At 39.8% G+C, this 6,020-nt stretch overlaps 1 protein-coding gene across 12 annotated transcripts in view; it reads right to left on the reverse strand.

Annotated features, from left to right (window-relative positions):
* Positions 1–6,020, reverse strand: part of ANKS1B (ankyrin repeat and sterile alpha motif domain containing 1B) — a 1,049,816-nt gene that overhangs the window by 232,707 nt on the left and 811,089 nt on the right. The window lies entirely within an intron of this gene.

Below are 6,020 nucleotides of genomic sequence, written 5' to 3' on the forward strand. Positions count from 1 at the left end.
GGCCATATTTCTACCACAAATTTAATTGCTTGTGAATGTGATCTATTGGTTGTAATTACTCTGACATGCTGTGCTTTTATTTAGTCTGAGCATCATTTACAATATAGTAATGACCCTATGACAATGGGAAATATTACTGTCTTCCTAATAATGGTTTGCCGTTCAGGTAACACACATGAAATGAATACCCATGCTCCTTTCCCTTCAGGGCACACACAATAAGAATAGAAGATGATTTTTCTAAGAGCTGTGTACACACTGGATGAGACACAAACAGGGAAAGAAAAAAAACAAAAAACCCAAAAAATTCCAGACAACACTTTAACTGTTAAAGCAGTAGCATTAGAGGCCCTGGACAGAGAAGTTTAAAAGGTAGAATCTTACTTGTGTTGGAAGAAGTTTCATTTCATCTTGCCATTGAAAGAACTTGAGAAAATGACATGAGAATCTATTTGGTTGTGAAAATCTAATTAACCATCGAGCTGTGTGATGTTCCTTAATAACTGAGTTAGTTTCATCAAAACCAGGAGATGCTTTTAGGGGTTGAAATGAAAAACCCTAAATTGATCACCTAAATCATGTACTCCTTTATCAAAATGCCTGGAAACCTGTTCAGGCTAGAGATTGGTTAATAGAATACAGCAAGCTGTCCTAGGCAGTACAGATTTGCTTTCCTATGTTAGAAGCTGAGCCTCATCTGAAAAAAGGCTATTCAAGATGATATTTTTGGCAAAACAAGAAGTGGCACCAGAGAATTTATGGTGGAAGGCATAGGAAGTGCCAGTTCAAGCTGCATTCCCAAGACATTTGATTAAAAACAGGAACTTGACACTTAGTGTCTCATAGGGTTTAGAGTACAGTTGGAAGAATCATCTTAAAAGTTTTTAAAAAATGCCACTGCCCATCCTTTATCCCTTAGTGTGTATCTCTGGGCTGGGATCTAGCACTGGCCTTTTAAAAAAAGCTCCCCTAGAAATTACCCTGGGAGAAGGCAATGGCACCCCACTCCGGTACTCTTGCCTGGAAAATCCCATGGACGGAGGAGCCTGGTAGGCTACGGTCCATGGGGTCCCTAAGAGTCAGATACAACTGAGCGACTTCACTTTCACTTTTCCCTTTCATGCACTGGAGAAGGAAATGGCAACCCACTCCAGTATTCTTGCCTGGAGAATCCCAGGGATGGCGGAGCCTGGTGGGCTGCCGTCTATGGGGTCACACGGAGTCGGACACGACTGAAGCGACTTAGACTTAGACTTAGGAATTATCCTAGGTAATTCCAGTGTAGCCAGAGGTGAAAACTGTTGCTCGAGGGTATTAGTTCTCAAAGTGTGGTCCCCAGATCAGCATCACCTGGGCATTTGTAGAGATGCAAATTATCAGGCTTGCTCTTAACCAGAATCAGAAGCTCTGGGGGTGGGACTCAGTAATCTGTGTTTTAACAAGCCCTCCAGGTGATTCTGATGGCCATTCAAGTTTGAGAACCATTGTTCTAGGTAAGTCATGTCAGACAAAAAAGGCAGGAAGGAAATTAGGCTGAAATAGCTCAGGTTGCAGGCCCACTGTGGTTTCCATTTGAACTTATAGAAAAGAGTTAAAAATACATGTTTCTCATTCGCATATAGCCTCTGAGAGGGGAAAGGATCTAACTCTGCAGCTTTGTCTCTCTCATACCTCCTAGGAGGAAACCATAGACACCTCTGGGTTCCAACTGGGTCATACAATTTTAAATAAAATGCAGAGACTAATAATGGAAAGCTGTCTGACCACCAGAGAGGACTATTAGCGCTTGTATCTAGGAGGGAAGTGAACGGGGACGGTAAGGGCTTTCTGGACCAGGAAAGAAAAACTTAAAAATAAAGAGAAAAGAAAATCATTAAAACTGAATTCTTCTTTACTTTTTCCTTTTATTTCATGAAAGCAAATTTTTTTGGGAGGTGCACATACACACAGAACTGATATGCTAATAAAACTGAATAATGTCCTTTGTACTAAGTTTTCAGTAGGAGATGAGAACTGCATAAGAACATGTTCTACTGATGCGTTGGTTTTCTCACAGTAACATCCAGCCCCCAGAACATTCTCCAGTGGCACCCACATTCTCCTGTCCTACTGAATAAACCTGGAACAAAGCTGAGCCCCCGCCTGTATGGTGAAGGATATGCTGGAGAATTGTAGCTTGGCTCTGGTGCTGACTTAGACGAGAGTGTGAGGAAGTCACTTAGCTTCTCTGGCCTCCAATTTTCTCAAGTAGAAAATGACAGAAACCACCCAGATGAACTGAAATGTCAAAGTAATCTGCACAGGACTGGGAAGAAGGCCAGGTGCCACAGCCAAGCAGGAGAAAAGAAAATTGTACAGGCTCATGGTGTCACCTCCTGGCAAAGGGGCATAATGAAATTTCACCTGAAACACTGACAAGTTTAATTACCAAATGTGAGCCTAACACTTTCTGTGCATTTTCCTGTAGTTTAATTGTCCTTTCTTCCCCATACTCATACTCTGCAAATATACTGCCTCTACCAAGCAATAATCTAAGTTAACCAAATGAACCACCATAGATGAATCACATAAATAAGTCAAGAACCTCAACCAAATCCCAGACGATTGATTGACTTTTGTGGAGCAGAAATATCTTTTTTTTTTTTTTCCGCTTACTTTTAAGTTCATTTTATGAGAAAACAAATACCACATGGGATTATTATTTTCAACACAAATTGCACTTAAGAGGAAGTGTCTGGTAAACCTTCTGGGGCTGTAAATTAGCTACTATTATAATTTCATTTGGGCTATGAAATGCATTTCTGGGAATTGCTGTGCAGAGACATCCTTCCAATACTTTATAGGATGGGCTTTACTGAGCTTGGAAAGAGGAATGCAATCCTACTCGGTAAGTGTGTGTTAGTCACTCACCTACTCAGTGTACTTGTTCTTAAATTGAGGCTACTCGATGACCCAGGCTCATTCTACCTAACTATACAGTCAGCTTTTCTGGATTTACAAAAGATGAGATTTTGGGAAAGAAAATGAGTCATTCACAGTGATTCATAACTAGCAACTCAAAATTGGTATTCAGATCATCTGATCTTTTTATCTCTTTCTTTGTTCAGTTTCATTCCAGCCTCTGAAAATTTCCCAGGTATAATTCATTACTCTGTTCAATCCAGTCACTGCTTCGTTCAATTACTACCCTTTGTTTCTCTAATGGAGTTTTGCTTTCAAGACTAGGAATGACCCTCTCCAATATGTATTATTTTCATTTCCTCATAGAAGTTCCATCATTTATTTGTTTTCCACTATATTTTTCCTTAATTGCTTCATTTATTTCCTTGCTTGCTGTATTTTCATGTTTTTTTTAACTATGATCCTTATTTTCCTCTATGAAATCTCTTCTCATTCTTAATGTTATCTTCTAGAATGCTGTTAGATTTCCTCTTTTACTTATACAAACAACTGCAGCATAGAAATGGCCATGTGTGCATGCATGCCAAGTCTCTTCAGTCATGTCATGTCTGATTCTGTGCGACTCTATTGACTGCAGCCCACAAGACTCCTCTGTCCATGGGATTCTCCAGGCAAGAATACAGGAGTATGTTGCCATGCCCTCCTCCAGGTGACCTTCCCAACCCAGAGACTGAACCCGAGTCTCTTATGTCTACTCTGCATTGGCAGGAGGGCTCTTTACCACTAGCACCACCTGGCTGCTGCTGCTGCTAAGTTGCTTCAGTCGTGTCTGACTCTGTGCGACCCCATAGACGGCAGCCCACCAGGCTCCGCCATCCCTGGGATTCTCCAGGCAAGAATACTGGAGTGGGTTGCCATTTCCTTCTCCAGTGCATGAATGGGAAAAGTGAAAGTGAAGTCGCTCAGTCGTGTCCGACTCTTAGCGACCCCATGGACTGCAGCCTACCAGGCTCCTCCATCCATGGGATTTTCCAGGCAAGAGTACCGGAGTGGGGTGCCAGTGCCTTCTCCGACCACCTGGGAAGCCCCAGAAAGGGCCATTCTGATTTACCAATATCAGGCCGGTCTAGGCTAGCACAGAACCTGGCATATAGGAGGCATTCAATTGATATCTCTTTAATGACTGCCTGAATAAATGAAAATAATAGAAATGACATCAGTATTTGCTGCAATCTTATGCAAAATTATAAATGAATAACTTTCACCCCTCCAATGTGAGTCAACTTGTTTTTGTTAAACCACTTTATTGAAGTATGATGGACATACAAAAATCTGTACATATTTAGTGTTTACAACTTCTTAAGCTTGGAGATAAGTATATGTTTATGAAATCATTATCATAATCCATGCTATAAACATATCTATCATCTCCAAAGTTTTCTTCCATCCTTTTTTATTTTCAATTCTTGTAATAAAGACACAACATAAGATATATCTCCCAGTAAAGTTTTCAGTATACAATACAGTATTAACATAGGCATATATATATATATATACACACACACACACACACACACGTATATGGGCTTCCCAGGTGGTGCTGGTGGTAAAGAGCCTGCCTGCCAATGCAGGAGACATAAGAGATGTGGGTTCAATCCCTGGGTTGGGAAGATCCCTTGGAGAAGGAAATGGCAACCCACTCCAGTATTCTGGTGGGCTACAGTCCATAGGGTCACAAAAAGTTGGATATGACTGAAGTGACTTAGCATGCATGCATACATGTGTGTATATGTATATATACATATATATATATAGACAAAGTGCTATACAGTAGATCTCTAGACTTATCATACTGTATAACCAACACTTTGTCCCTTTGACACTTTGTACCTTCTTAATTCCCCCAACCCTCTAGCCTCTGACCAACTCTGTTCTATTCTCTGCTGTAAGCTTGACTATTTTAGAGCCATCATGTAAGTGGTATCGTGTAGCATTTTTCTTCTGTGTCTGGCTTATTTCACTTAGCATAATGTTCTCCAGTTTCATCCATGTTGTTCTTTTTAAGGCTGAATAACACTGAATATTTCCATATTTTCTTTATCAGTTCATCTGTCAATGGATATTTAGGTTGTTTCCACATTTTGGCTATTGTGGATAGTGTGCTATGAACACGGGAGTGCTAATTAATATCTCTTGAGTTCCTGATTTCATTTCTTTTGGATACATACACAGAAGTAAAATCACTAGATCATATGGTAATTTTATTTTTAATTTGGGAAGGAAACTTCTTACCATTTTCCACAGCAGCTGCACCATTTGCATTCACATCAATTGTGTACAAAGATTCTAGTTATTCCCCATCTTCACCATACTGTTACCTTTAGTTTGTTTGTTTGCTAATAGCCATTCTGGCAGGTGTGAAGTGATATCCCAGTGTGGTTTGATTTGTACTTCTTCACTCGTTAGTGATGTTGAGGTTTTTTTCATATACCTGCTGGTCATTTGTATGTCTTCTTTGGAGAAATGTCTATTCAAGTCTTTAGCCCATTTTTATATTGTGTTACTTGTTGTTTTGCTATTAGTCTGCAGAAGACATATGATCTTATATATTGGAAATTAACATTTTATTAAATACATGGTTTGCATATACTTTCTTCCATTCCCTAGGTTGCCTTTCCATTTTGTTGATTGTTTCCCTTCTCTGTGTAGAAACCTTTTAGTTTGATGTAGGTCCATATGTCTATTTTTGGTTTTGTTGCCTATGCCTTTGGGGTCATATTCAAGAAACTGTTGCCAAGAAGAATGTCATGAAGCTTCTCCCTGTTTTTTCTTCAAGAAGTTTTATAGTTTCAGTTCTTACATTGAAGTCTTTAATCCATGAGTATATCCTTGTGTATGGTATAAGACAAGAGTTTAATTACATTATTTTGCATGTGTATATCCAATATTCCCCACATACACTATTTTTTTTTCTTTTTGGCTGTGTGGCTTGTGAGATCTGAGTACACTAACCAGGTATCAAATACAAGTTTCCTGCATTGGAAGCATGGAGTTTTAACCATTGGATCGCCAGGGAAGGACTGATGCTGAAGCTGAAGCTCCAAAACTTTGGCCACCTG

The sequence above is a fragment of the Giraffa tippelskirchi genome, chromosome 4 (genome assembly GCF_054371585.1).
Source record: "Giraffa tippelskirchi isolate mGirTip1 chromosome 4, T2T-mGirTip1v1.2.pri, whole genome shotgun sequence".
NCBI lineage: Eukaryota > Metazoa > Chordata > Mammalia > Artiodactyla > Giraffidae > Giraffa > Giraffa tippelskirchi.